Source organism: Lycorma delicatula, chromosome 10, assembly GCF_047948215.1.
Source record: "Lycorma delicatula isolate Av1 chromosome 10, ASM4794821v1, whole genome shotgun sequence".
Taxonomy (NCBI): domain Eukaryota; kingdom Metazoa; phylum Arthropoda; class Insecta; order Hemiptera; family Fulgoridae; genus Lycorma; species Lycorma delicatula.
Genome location: NC_134464.1, coordinates 17391500 through 17406733, shown reverse-complemented (window position 1 = coordinate 17406733; position 15234 = coordinate 17391500). Strand labels below are relative to the sequence as shown.

The following is a 15234-nucleotide window of genomic DNA, read 5'->3' as shown; positions in this document are numbered from 1 at the left end:
CTCCTTTCTTTCAGATATTTTTTCATCTTATTGTCTCTTACTCTCATTATTATTTGTTTTTCTAACATAAATATTGTCTTGTAATGTCTTATAAATTTCAAATCATCTATTCAAAATATTGTACTTCCCTCCTAAACCATCATGTCATTTATAATCATATCTAATTTATTTCTCTTTCTCTTGCATTGATATTTTCGTTTTTTTCTAGAAGTTCCCCAGAGTCCAATTCCGTTAACGTTATTTAAAAAAAAGCAAAAGATATTTTAGCTAAAATAAAATTACATCACAAAAGTTAACAGTAAAATTTGTTTTATAAATTTATTAATAGTTGTAATTCTTTCGAAAGAGTTATTAATTTCTTATTCCATGCTTTCAGTGTAATCTTTCTAATAGCTGAATCTCATCTAAAATATTTAACATACAACAGTTATAGGTTGGTTTTAAGTTATAATAATGTTTAATACATTTCTAATCATTCTGATAAAAAGGTTGAAGTTGAGTTTAACGACTGAATTTTGGTGATTAGGTATGCAGATATGCAATAGTATATTTTTCCTAATAAAATAAGGCAATCGGAAATCACTTTTTTCCTCATTTCTCATAATAAACATAAAATTTTGTTATTTTTATGGTATATCCGGTTTTGTTTTTTTTGAGAATGAATTGGATCTAGTATCAGGTTTCTTTGTTTCTTTTTCTGTTTAGCTTCCGGAACCACCGTAAGGTATCAGAAGGTGAATGAGGATGATATGTATGAATATAAATGAAGTGTAGTTTTATACAGTCTCAGATCGACCATTCCTGAGAAGTATGGTTAATTGAAAATCAACTACCTAAGAACACCGTTATCCACGATCTAGTATTCGAATCCATATAAAAGCAACTACCTTTACTAGGATTTGAATCTTAGAACTCTTGAATTCAAAATCAGCTGATCTGCGATGACGTATTTAATCACAAGACTAGGTGGGCTAGTATCAGGTTTCTGGAACCATTAAGGATGTATCAGTTAATTTACATATTATATGATTTATTGATGTAGGTTCTGATTTTAAATATAATCTTTAAAATGCTTCAAATATTTAAACATACAAAATAAAACAGTAATATTTTACGTAAAACATCTAACTTACGTATACTTAGTTACATTTCTTATAAAATGAATTAATAGAAAATTATTCCTAATGAGAACTATTTGATATATAATTGAAATAAAATATATGTTTATGAAAGTAATTAAAGATTAATCATAATAAAATTATGTGCAATTAAAATTAAATTATATGTTGTTAAGTGATAATTAAATACATATCACAATAACTTCGTTAAATTGATGATGGATTTATATTTAATTTTTATTCTGGTTTTCCCTTTATTTTAATGAGTAAATCTAAAGAAAGGAGATTTATTTTATCCTTGTAGTTCATTTATAACGATATACAATTTTTTTTTTCTTTTTTATCTTTTAGCATTTACAATTGGTACCTTATAAGGAACCATAAGTAAATTTGAGTCATGTTAATCAAACGAAGAGAGGTCCCCGACGAAACCCCTCATTAAAGCTTAGGTACAGCACTTCATAAACTAAGTGTATCACGACGCTCTCCCGAACTTTATTAACCTATTCTACTTGTAAAAATAATGTACATATAAACATATGTTCTAAAATGCTTTGTTTGCGAAGTACGGCTAATGAAAGAATTAGCTCAGATTTCAGGTACCCCGGTGAAATGAGGTTGTACTGAAATTTTTAGAACAATAATTAAGGGGAAAAATTAGTGATTTATGATAGTCTTTGACCTGGAAAGTTGAATAAGATAGGTTCTAAATCCGTGTCTGCAGTAGTTCTTGAGAAATATTTAGTAAAACCCAATAAATTGTGACAAAAACCTCTGTTTTTTTATGTTTGACATATATAATAACTTTGTTAAATGGGTAATATACACATTAAAATTAAAAAAAAAAAACTTGTATAGAATTTAATTTTAAACATAAAGGTGTAAGATTGTTGAAAAAACAAGAAAAGTTAGAAAAATTCGAATTTTATTAAAAAATTGTACATTACTGGATATATAAAAAAACTGTACTTACTTAATGTAAAAAAAAAAAAATATATATAATTTTATTTTGGTAACATAAAAAATGTGTAAAAACAAAATTTTCTGTTGAAAATTGCTGTTAAAAAGTTATAAAAAAAAACTGGAAATTACGAAATTGTATAATAAAAATAAATTTGATTGTACATCTAACATAAAAAACAGAATTTTTAACCCCAATTTATTGGTTTTCACCCCAGATTTCTCAAAACCTACTGAATATAAGGTTCAGAAACCTATTTTATTCGATTTTTCAGCTCAAAACACCATAAATATCAATAATTCTGCTCCTTTCTAATTGTCCTAAAGATTTCAGTGCAACTCCATTTCATCGGGGGTAGCTGAAATCCAACAGAAATCTTTCATTACCCGTAACTCGCAAACGAAGCATTTTAGGAGAAATGTTTATTTTTCTGGTTTTTTTATAATTTTTTTCATGAGTAGAATAGGTTATGAAAGTTTCAGAAGTTTTTTTTTATTCACTTTGCACAGAAAAAGCACTCGTATAAGTGGTTAAAATAAAATTCAATAATTTTCATTGCACTAGAAATAAATCACAAGTAAAAAACAATAAAAATAAAAATAGTATCAATACCAATATATAAATACAACAATCTATAGATAAAAGAAATATTCATCGGTAAATACCTTTAATTTGTAGACTATCAAAGTGATGTTTGGTATACAGAATCATTCCATGCTCCCACTCCTAGATTACTTCTCCAGGTCACACCTCCGGTTACATCTCCCATGTCCAAGAGACTGAAATTGATGACATCAGTCGCCTGATGTCATCAATTTTGTCTAATAGATTTACTGCCAGATAACTGACATGTATTTTTAACCTCTTTTTGTATTTCTTTTTTAATTGCATTATAATTATTAAACATACTAATTCGTTTCTTAATACAGTACTATGATTTTGCAATACAAGTATTTTGTTCTGACTGGTGACTATTTTAATTCGTCACGCAATGGCGGCTCGCGTTTAGGCACTGTAGAACCCTATGTCCTCCCAGTTGTGGGACCTCCCTATTTCCACTTGATATTATCGATAAAATTTAATATAATGAGTAATTTTTCTTTAATTCTTTCTTTATAGTTGTACAATATATAATCCTTAAGCTTAAAGTCAGTAGTCATTCACCAGTTTATGATAAAGATACAACAAAAATCTTTGTATAAAACTATGCGCTTCACAATTCCAGCGGCATGGTGTTTGACTGTTGTGCGCTTGGGCATACAGGAAGATGCACGCGAAGCTGCGAAGGAGATAGAAAACTGTCGCTCCCGCAGTGCCGATCCTGGCGTGGTGGTGGTGGAAAATAATTTTTTTTTACTCCGCGTGTGTATGGAACGTTTCTTGTTCGTTTCCTTTTCTAGTTTAATCAGTGGAAGGAATATGAAAGTAGTTAATTTGTTTTTTTCAGTAGTGATCAAAAGATAGCGGAAAGTAAGGGCTCTTTGATTGCCAAATCTGTCCAAAAACACGCTGGAACGGCGAAACAGAAGGTAATTAATAAAAACTAATTATATGTTTGTTTTTGTGTAGACAGAAATTTAAATTAAGCATACTACAAAAAAAAATTATCCGTATTGATATTTTCTTATTTATTCGGTTAAACCAAATACGGTTTTTAACCGTACTTAAACCATAATATTAATTAAGTTATTCCGATTCCTACTTCTTTATTTTTTTATTAAATTTATCGATCAATTATATAAATAGTTTATTTAAATTATTTTCTTAGAAACAACTAAATTTATTTAAAAAGTTTTTCTTGAAAAATAACTAAATTAAACAAATTTAAATTAAACATATATTTTCAATATGGTTTTCATATTATACTATTCGATTCCTTTATTCAATAAATCTGTTAAACAATTTTGGTTTTTTGGACGTGAAAAAAAATGGAATATGCTCTTTTTAACATTATTTTCCTTTACATAGACACAACCGTCATCATTTACGTAACAGAAATGAATCGTTTGACGCCTATTTTATGAAAATTAATTTATCCGTTCTGGAATTAGAAGGGATTATAGGAATAAACAAATATATTCCTTAATTATTTTTTTATAGGAGTTTACAAATAAAAATATTGTTAAATTAAAAAGGTCAACTTGCTAAGGTAAAAACGCAGTTTCTTTTATCTTGTTTATTGTTAATATTTTAAAATAATAATTTATTATAATTATAAATCGTATAACTAAAAAAATTTCATTTAGTTTTATAATCTGTTGTTGAATTAATTGATATTTTCATGGGATAGAACTTTTATTCATATATGAATAAAATTGATATCATAAATCGATAAGCAAAAGATATAAACTACTCCATGATAATTTTAAAGGAATAAAAATGAATAAACTTTTTTCCTTGATTTTTCGATTATTATTATTATTTTAAGGCTGGGAAAAATATTGACATAAATACATCTATTTTACTAAGGTGTGTAATTTTTTTTTCTGTAACTTTTTGTTTTTTCCTTGTATTTTATAATAATAATAATAATAACAATAATAATAATAATAATAATAATAATAGAAAATAAACATAAAATATACAAGTCTTGTACAACTAGTTGCTGTCTGTCTTTCTTTCTGTATTTCTAAGTGTGTGTCTGTGTCTCTAATTTTGTTATCTTTAACTCTAAAGTAACATATACGTTACATACATGTACGTGTGCGCTTGTGTACGCATATATATATATATAAATATATACGTTTGTCCTACATACAGTATGGAGCACAAGGACGTGAGGGACCGAATGCTGAAGCTACAACACACTCCAAGTTTACAGCTCTCTCAATTTACGTGTATCTCCTCCTTTGTCTCTCTCTTACACACATACATACATACATATATATATAAACACACTCCCAATACACACCATTTTGTTAAAACGTTTTATAAAATTTTAATAATTATTAAGAACTTATATTCAAATAATAATTTTGTACGAAAGAAAGTTTAAAATGTAAGTTATTTTGTTTATTGATATGCATGTGATGAATATGAGACGTATGTGGGTAAGAAAATTAAAAGAAGAAAAAATGTAATTGATAACAAATTTAAAATATAACGATTTTTGGTTTTAAGTAGCTCACATGTTGCTTATTGCCTAACTAAATAACAAATAATTATTTTCTTAATTAAAAAATAAAAATCTAATCAGTTAAACCATATAATTATATAATTGAATCAATTATTAGTATAAAATAGGGTTTTAAATGTTATAAAGTGATTAATTCAGCTGATTTTATGATAGTATGTCCAAATAAATCCAGACTACTACTAGCATTGTTGTTATACAGATAATAATTATTATTATCTTTTCTACTAAGAACACTGTATTTTCTTTGTTGAATACAGTTTACCTTTCTTAGCTTCATTCTTTTATTATATGTTGACTGGTTTCGGAACTACTTCATTGCCAAAACTTATTATACTGGTCCTATAAAATTTCTGTTAATATTTATATAGCGTTTATCCAACGCCCCTCCCTTTATTTGGCGTCATGCCTTATCTGGCCTACTCTTGTTCGTTTGTTATTAATGTTTATACTTATCTTTTAATTTTATTTATCTATTTCCTGTTTTCATTCGTAAATCTGTATTATATTTATTGAAAACAAGAAATAGTTAAAATTAAAAGATAAGTATAACTGTTAATAACAAATAAATAAAAAAGAGGCAAGATAAGGCATAACGTCAAATAAAAGGAGGGGCGTTGACTAATTGCTAAATAAAGATTAACAAAAATTTAAAAGTACCGGTACAATAAATTTTGATAATTGAGGTATTTCAAAACGCGTCAATATATAATAAAAAAATTATGCTAAGAAAGGTAAACAGTACCCAATCTAAAAGGTTTAAAAAATAAGATGTATTACAACGATTTGATTTAACTAGACAAAAATTTTTATATAGGGTTTGACTGTGTAGCAAGTAAAATTTAATTTATATATCTAAGGATAAAAAAATAGAAAAACAGTTTGCTATGAATTACTTAACAGGACCGACTTAACCGGGAAAATTATGGAATTCATGTTGTATAAAATTTAATAAAAAGAAAAAAATTTAATTCAATCATTTAAGCTCTATTTGTATCTTTATGTAAAATAATTCCTTTGAAATTTTGGGGGCTCGTGCATCACGGAGATTTTATTAATGATTCAAATATTAATTAAAATTTATTTTTAATCATTTGAAATAAAAGTAAAAAAAAAATCTAGATAGTTTTTTTTATTTAGGTTCTCTTCCATTACGTTATTTTACTAACCTTTTTGTTTAAAAAAAAAATACGTTTTAAGCATAAAAATATGAAATATCGAATTTTTTTATTTTAAGGACTTGTAATCAATGGCAACCATTCGCATAAATTTAATTTGTAAGTAAATAGATTCTACGTGGTGATAAAAAAAGAACCTCTTTAAATTGCTTAAAGAACACTAAAATACTACCGTAATTCTACATAAATAAAGTTGCTGTTTTCTAGGAAGTGAGTGAAAATTGTTGGCTTTTTTTTTCAATAATACTAAAGAGTAAGGGCTAACAAAATGTTAAGATATTTACATTCTAAATGGAATGGATTACATGGAAGATGGATTTAAATTTAAAATAAATGTTAAATTTTTTTTTTTTTTTAAATTAAGTAATATATGTTTGTTATCATAGACCATTGTAATGGGTCGGGAAAATATGTATAATGATTTGAAAACCTATCGATGTAAAAGATAGAGCGAGCAAAAAACTGCCATTTTATCTCCTTTTTTGAAACAAACTATGGCTAAAAAAAAGAATACATAAAGTTTTTTTGAGGAGCGAATTAATATTAAATAAATTTTATTAGTAATTTGTGATCTCGATAAAAACGTCAAATTCTGTAAGAAATATCTTTCGCTAAAATGCCCCAGTAAATTTTTGAAATTTTATTTCAGTCAAAACACTTTCACCGCTAATTCCAATTTTTGAAAAAAAAATTCAAATAATACACTCCTTTTTCTCCAATGTTCTTCTAAGTTTAAAGAAAGTCAATCAACAGTGTGCAGAGTTATAAAACCAAATACAGGCCAAAGTTCATATACACAAACGTCCGTATGATAAAATTACATTTTTTGAAATTGAGAGCATATGATTTCTATGGAAAAATTTTATTTCAATGATTTTTGCAGATTATTTACAATTTATTAAATTAATTTTTTTGTTTAATTTTTTAAAAATATCTCCTTATAGCCAAAACTTTAAAAAAATACCGAATTTTTAACGATTTATTTACTTTCCCGTTAGAGTTATAGCTGCTGTAGCAGTATACATTGATATAGCCGGATAGTAAAAACAGTATCATAACAGAAATAGCAAGGAGAATTGTGAAAAAAAATAGAAATAATCATGAGGAATTAAACGTTAATTTCAAAGAACTGAAGGAAAAAATCTTATCATTGAATCAAAAACGACTATTTTGTACAATTTTTGAAGGTATATATGATAGAAAAAGAATGTATCCCAATATAAGATACGAATAACTAAAGATTACATGCAAAATACGGGTGAAGGGCTTCAACTAAAACTAGATATAGGAATGCATTAGCGCATTTGAACTTCCGCATCTTCAATATAATTATAAATATTCCGATGTTGGATAATTAACAACTCATACACCAGACAATGCTGATTTTTACAGATGGTGTGTGCAAATCTTTTATTAGATTTATAAATAAAAGCAAAGAAATTAGAGAAATAATTTTATAAATAATGGTCCGTTGGTATGATTATATAAATAATAATTAAAGAACCCACTTACCAACAATTGTTTTATATGTACGTTCAAGCGCTTTCAGAATAAAATTCCATCATCAGGAACTTAAAAATTTATGTTATAATTTAATAAAACTAAAACTTCTTCGTCATGTAAATCTGTTTACGTATCGTAATACAATATGACAGTAGTGGTCATATGTTTAACCTTATGTCGAATTAACGTCCTATAATTATAAATGTCTCCACCGTTATCGGTGGAGACATGGAGTGGTAGCGCCTCTGCCTTTCATTCGGGGGTTCTGGGTTCAAATTAAATTCCGGTCAGTTTTTCAAAAAAAAAATCTGATGTGGACACCACATGATTTCCTTGCACGAATATAAAATTACATATACACATTTTTTGCTGCACTAAAAAGATTTTTTTTTAATTTTAATATATATATATATATATATATATTAATTATTATTATATTATTACTTATTGTAATTTTTTTTCACAATCACAGGGTAATAAATCAATATATATATATATAAATTAAAAAAAAGTTAAAAAACGAAATGAAAAAATTCGAACCGATTTGCTTTTCCCTTGTAAGATCCAAATATTTCATTAATTTTATTTGGCTATAATTCTGGAACCAATAAGTACCACTTATAATATACCGTTGAAGAGCTCTAGATTAGGGCTTATTACGGCAGTTAAGAAAAAGTGCAAAATCCAATTTTTTGGGGAATTTAGGCTTTTTTTGGACACCTTTGTCAATCAAAAGGGGGAGGTACACTACTAAATGTTACAAGAGTTCTAAATTCAAAATTTTAACATTCTACGGGTAATCGTTTTTTAGCTATGCGAAATACATACTTACACTTACAGACGTCACAATTATGGCTGAGACCGCAGTCGTCACTCTCGTCCAAGCATCTCTGTCAGCCAATATCACAATTATTACATTGTCCACGTTTACTGAGCCGTGGCTCATCATGGCAGCCCTCAAGTCTCTCCACCTCGTACACGAAAACACTACGAGTTCTGCCGTATCCTGCTCCCTACAATCATAGCAGCATCTCGTGGTACTATTACCTTTTTGGTAGTTGGGTTTCATTAACCACACACGTCAGGAATGGTCGAACTGAGACTGTACAAGATTACACTTCACTTACACTCATCATACACATCATCCTCATTCACGGAACGGTAATTCCCGGAGGCTAAATAGGAAAAAGAAAAAAGAAAGAAGTACAGGAAAGTAAGGAATTGTATTAAACCGTCAAACTACTAACGATAAAAGAAAGATAAAAATCTATGTCTTGTTAATGGAATAAAACACCAATTAAGCGTTATCGATTAAATATAAATAGATTGAATCATTGGTTCAAATGTATTGACTCTTGGAGTATATTCTAAATGTTGTAGTCAAAATACCTCCGGGAGATTTTAAAATTCAAGGTTTTAAAATTATTAGAAATCAGTTTACCTTACTTTGTGCTCCATGAAGGTTATGGTTACCGCTGATATATATAAATTATTAAATATTATTAAAAAGTACGAATCCACCTTACCAGCAATTAATTGTGAACTTCTCAAGAACTTTCAGTACTTAGACCATCGTCAGGCGATTAAAATATATTATAAAATAAAGTTAAAAAATAAAATACATACAGTCATGACTATTTAACATGATTGTTTAATATTTCAATTTTTTAACTTTATTTTACAATATATTTTAATCTCCTAACGATAGTTTAAGAACGGAAGGATCTTGAGAAGTTCAAAATTAATTGCTGGTAAGGTGAATTTGTACTTTTTAATAATAGAAAATTCAACAAGCGCTGCGCACAACTGTCCGACGCACCACGTGGTCCGGTCTGTGTCCATAGTATCTAAAATAGTAATGTAAGCACATTCATCAAACAAAGAAACGAAGCCATGCACCACCGTTTTTTTTATGGGAATGATATATGTAACACAAAAAATTAGGAAGTACAGAACCCGATAAACATAGTAGTCCAAAATCGGGTTGTTTGTATGCCAACGGATTATAGCCAATCTCGGAACAGATTTGTAGACAGAACTGCTTCCATTAAATCTTACAGATACGAGGATGAAGTTACTCTACTGCTCCCAATGTACACAGTACATATCCTACCAGTATTAAATTAAAGTTATGAAATAACAACGAGGGCGATAAAAAAAAAAGGTAAACGATTCACGAAGGGACCCCAAATTAAAATAACTTATCCAACAAAAGGAACATTTGTTTCATAGTCTCTCCAGGTAATAGGCATCAATTATTCCTTGTAATGTTTTTATCCAGGATGAGAGCTGCTTATTAATGATTTTTTATTGTCTAACTCAAATTTACGTTGTAATTTACGTTGATTTACTACAAATCAGGATTTTTAAGCTTTAATTTACTTATTAATTAAAACCTGTTGACAAAACTGAGACGGTTGGTTTATCTAAGAATTGCAATACTATTAATTATTTAATAAATTTACTAGGTTATATACAGATAAATCACCCAGATATTTTCTATCGATGATCTTCAAAAGTAGAACAAAGATTTGTTGTGATAAAATAAATAAAAATACTGCAGTGATGGAGAAAAATTCTTGATAATTTTTTTTTGGGGTCATCTGTCGCTACTTAGTGGTTCGATGTAATTCTCGTTTTATTATTACGCTTTTGCTATAATCTTTGAACATTTAACAGGCCTTTATACTGTTATTGTACAGTACATCCTACGACATTAATTCGGACTATCCACTTTACATATTCTATTCTTAGATTTTTGTCTTCAATTTTAATTCCCTATTCTTCCTTCCTTTATCAAGTGAACTGACAAGAGCACGCCTTAACAGAATGCTTTTAAAATTTATTTCATCCTTTTGAAAGATTTTGACACTAATAGAGATATATTTAACAATTATTCAGCATTTACTTTAATAACTTAATCTCAAGGCCTATTCTTTCAAGAAACCGATTTTTTTTAATAATACAAATTTTTCGCATAAAATAATACTAAAAATTAATTCATTTTTTGTTAATTTCTATTTCCTAATTTTACTTCTAATAAATAAATATTTTATGTTAGTTGTCAATTTCAGTAAATCCATATATTTAAATTTTCCTTCTAAAAAGAAGATAAAATAAATTACATTTATAACTGTTATAATATTTTACATTGTACAAAAATAAAATTATTTTGAATTAACTGTAATCAGTGATTATAGATGGATGAGTGGAAAATGAGTTATGAGTCTTTGCTTGATTAATTTAAAAGTGACTAAAGTCTCTCTCTAGCTCTCTCTCTGTATATATATATATATATATATATATATATATATATACATATCCGGGGAGTTGACCAAACTTAAGGGTCTGATTCAGGACATCAAAACAAGCAAAAAGGTTCACATGGGCGAATGCCTATTCGCTTCATTTTCCTTTTGTCTAACATTTTGTGTCTTTTCAATAAAAATTTTTATCTTATAACGTATTGAGTTTAATTGGTATATCTGTACCCAACAATATTTTCTAAAAAATAAATAAGTTTAAAAATTTTAAATGGCGGTTATTTAAATATTAGTTATATTAAATTACATTATAATTAAATGAAATGTTAAAACTGTTATTTTGAACAAAATTACACTTCATTTGTTTAAATTTCTTGATAAACAGCAGAGATATGGCTGAAACTGTTTCAAGTAAATCGCAAAAATTATGCAAAACCTGAAAATTTTACGCAATTATACTGTAAAGTATGTCCCTAAAAGAAATATCCGATTTAAAAATTTCATAACTATTTAACTTTCAGTCCGTTTTAATTGAGAAAGTATCATTAAAAAGAGGAAATTTTTTAAGTAGGAAGGTAAACCGCCACATTGTTAGAATATGTGGTACGAAGATGCTACATGAATTTATATAAAATTAGAGAGACTCTCCCAAGTTAATGCTTTCTGAGAAATTCCTCGGGAAAAGGTGTACGGTCACTTTTTTTCTTAGAGAACACTCTTGATGGAAAAACGTATATCGATATTCCTGAAAATTGGTTTTTCTCTCAGGTAGAGACCGATTGGAAAGATTTCTTTTTTCATCAGAACGGAACACTACCTCACTGGAGTCTGTACGTTCGAGAATTTTTGAACGATAGGATTTCTCAACGATGGATCAGCCGTATGGGATCTAAAGATTCAGCTTTACACCACTGACCTCCAAGATTGGCAGACCTCACTGTATCTAATTTTTACTTGTGAGGTTATGTAGAAGACTCTATTTATGCGCCTCTCCTTCAATCTACAGTGGTCACACTGCAGAACCGCATAACAGCAACCGTGGTAGCAGTAAATAAAAAACGCTTGCTACTGTGTGGGACGAATTCGACTATCGTGTGGACGTATGCCGTGCACACGGCATGGCATGGGATGCACGGCATACTATATTGAGCACCTATGACTTGATGTGTAAAAAAAAGCTTCATTAATAAACTTTAATTTGAAACTAATCTTAAGTTTTTATATTTAGCATTTATCAAAATACAAATAATTCAAATCGAATGATTCTTTTTTGGACACGCTTATTACTACTAATAATAAAAATAATTATTAATTATTTTTAATTAAATTAGTGAAGGAAAATAAACAAAAAAATTTCAGACTGCATAATTTTTGTGAATTTCTAATTTTTTTTCACAAATTACTTAGAGAACACCAATCAAACTGTGTATTCACAGAAGTCTTTTGATACAATTCGAAACCAAAATCTACATAATAATTACAGGATAAAACTATCAATACTCCTCAGTTTTTTGTAGTTAAACTCCTAGAAAAAAGGTTGAACTAGGCTTGCTTCAAATGGGTTTTTTTCGAATTCACACCTAACATATATTATTGTTCCGTACGAATTCCAATATTACTCTGTTGAATTATGTTCGATTAATTTCTCTTTATCGGTAATGTTGTTCCCGTTCGCATTAGAGTAGTAATGTTAATTACTACTTATAGTTAATATAGTTAATGTGAACTTATAGTTAATTACAAAGAAAATAGGTTTCCTCCCAACAAAATCTATCGTTTACACTTAAATAAAAAATACTTCAAAAATATAGTTTATATTTTTAAAAATACGAGAAATATTGTAATGTAATACTGTAATGTATTGTATTGTAATGTAATATGTATACTTTTATAGTAATTGGAATTTATCTACGGTAGTTTTTGACATCCACGTCAATCAAATGTTTATTTTGTATTAAGCTCATACAATAGTTTTATTTCTTTTGTTTTTTTTTTTTCATAAAATTATTACAATCTTTTTTGTAAAGAAATAAAAAATCACGAAATAAATTCTGTTTAAAAAATAAAAGATAAAATGGCATCAACTATTGTCGTCTTAACCGCAAATAAATACCGATAGAATTAAATAAAATTACATCTAAGTTATTTTTCAATATCAATGATCTATGGGAACTGGGGATATAACGTGTTTTTTTGGCTGTTGCTATTTTATTTAAACTTTAAAATGTTTGGTTACCGGTCTGCTACTGCTCCATAATTTCCAAATAGTAATAAAAAAATCATAAAATTTCTAATAATTCCTAGATATTATGTCCGACCACCATTCTGATTGGCCAAATTCTAATTGACAAAACCTCCTAGCGTGGTGGTTCGTGAATGAAAAACGTTATAAGGACGCAGCTGTCTGTAGGCTCCTACTCAAGAAAGTTACACTACATATCTATTGTAGATAGATCTTGAGATATTCAAAATATCATAAGAATCAATCTATCTTCTCATCCAGGATCAAACAGAGATTTTTTTTTAACCCGGCGTTGTTCCTATAATTATATTTCATTGAAAATTTATATTTTACCAACAATAAAACCAGTAGACAGAAGACGATGTCAGTTAATATTTATTCACTATTTTTTATACTAATCATAAAGCGAAAGTAATCTTATACTGCTCGCTTGATAAAGTTTTATGAAACATTCACTCAGATTGTTTTTTTTTACATTTAAACTAAACCAAACAATATAAGTGAATTGAAAGTGTAAATTGTAATGTATTTTACAGATTCAATAAAGAAAATATATTTTATTAATATAATCTTACCGATATTTAATTTGATAGTTTTTGTAGGTTTAAACTATTATAATAACAAACAAGTTAACAAGTCGTTTAAGCAATTTTACTCGTTTATTTATTTTTTATTTTAAAAATATTAATAATAATAATTGCTTATGGATGTCGTACATCTTAGCTAGTTGGTTTTTATTATTATTATTTATTTAATTTAGGTACATGTCCAGTTGAGGTTAGGATTTATGTTGTACTACGACTCATTACTTAGCACCGGGTGTGCCACAAATCATGTTATGCTACACCCTGCAGGATTTACGAGCTTCTTAAGGAATTGAATCGACCTCTTATAGCGCGAACGTTGGACTCACATTTAAGTATATATTCTGTGCCGGATAGAGTAAGCGAATGCTGTTCTTGTTTTGTTCTCTTGAATACTTTGCTGTTGTTGTTGTTGTAGAGTAGATGTAACTAAAAGAAGTAATATTAGTAATATAGTGATACGAAGGGTGCTGGTACTGCTGGTAGTTGGTCCGTAGTTATATAAGAGTAAAGTTGGTTTCTTGACTTGACACTTTGTTGACATTTTGCCCTCCTGCCGTGTGTTCCCAACAACTGTAAGTATACTACTCATATGTAGGCTTGATATACTATATAGGTAGATATATTTTCTATTTCAGCTCGGATTTAATATTATTTATAGTCGAGTCAAAACCTCATTAATACTATTCTACGTTATTATTCAGTACCCTATGTAATAACAGATAAACACGTAATGTCTATTAAAACGTTGTTCAAAAATGCATACACGCATTTATTAATAATTATTCAGAAATAAAAAAAATATTAATTTCAAAACAAACGATCAAATATTATCTATACAAATTTGTCAATGACGTTATTATAATCACGGTATTCAAAGCCTGCTTTAAAAATTTATCGGGTTTATACTCCTTAAAGGAAACATAATTCCTCATATTTATTTATTTTTTTTTTGTAATCATCCAGGGAATATTATTATATGAAGGGAAATTATCCATTAAAATCAAATACCATTATGACTTCTGCTTTATAATTTTTTTTTTTACTTTTATTCTAACAAATAAATATTAAAATGTGAATAGTAATCAGCTACTTATGAAACCGGTTTGATAAATTAACTATTTAAATTTATTTATGTAAGGTACAAATTGGAAATGTGGACTATAGAAACTATAAATGGAGATAAAGGTTAGAAGACAGATAACTGAGAATGTAGTTTGTTGTTGGATGTATGTGGCAGTTGGGTGTAATG

At 27.9% G+C, this 15234-nt stretch overlaps 1 protein-coding gene across 6 annotated transcripts in view; it reads left to right on the top strand.

The window, feature by feature from the left end:
* The window catches only part of LOC142331399 (uncharacterized), an 807446-nt gene that overhangs the window by 395792 nt on the left and 396420 nt on the right, over positions 1-15234 (top strand). Inside the window, exon 1 of one of the 6 annotated variants that reach the window (XM_075377290.1) lies at positions 3528-3608. The exons of the other annotated variants lie outside the window; for them this stretch is intronic. The gene's annotated coding sequence lies outside the window, so the exon portion shown is untranslated. Of the gene's footprint in view, positions 1-3527; positions 3609-15234 lie in introns of those variants that run through there. 6 annotated transcript variants of the gene reach the window in all.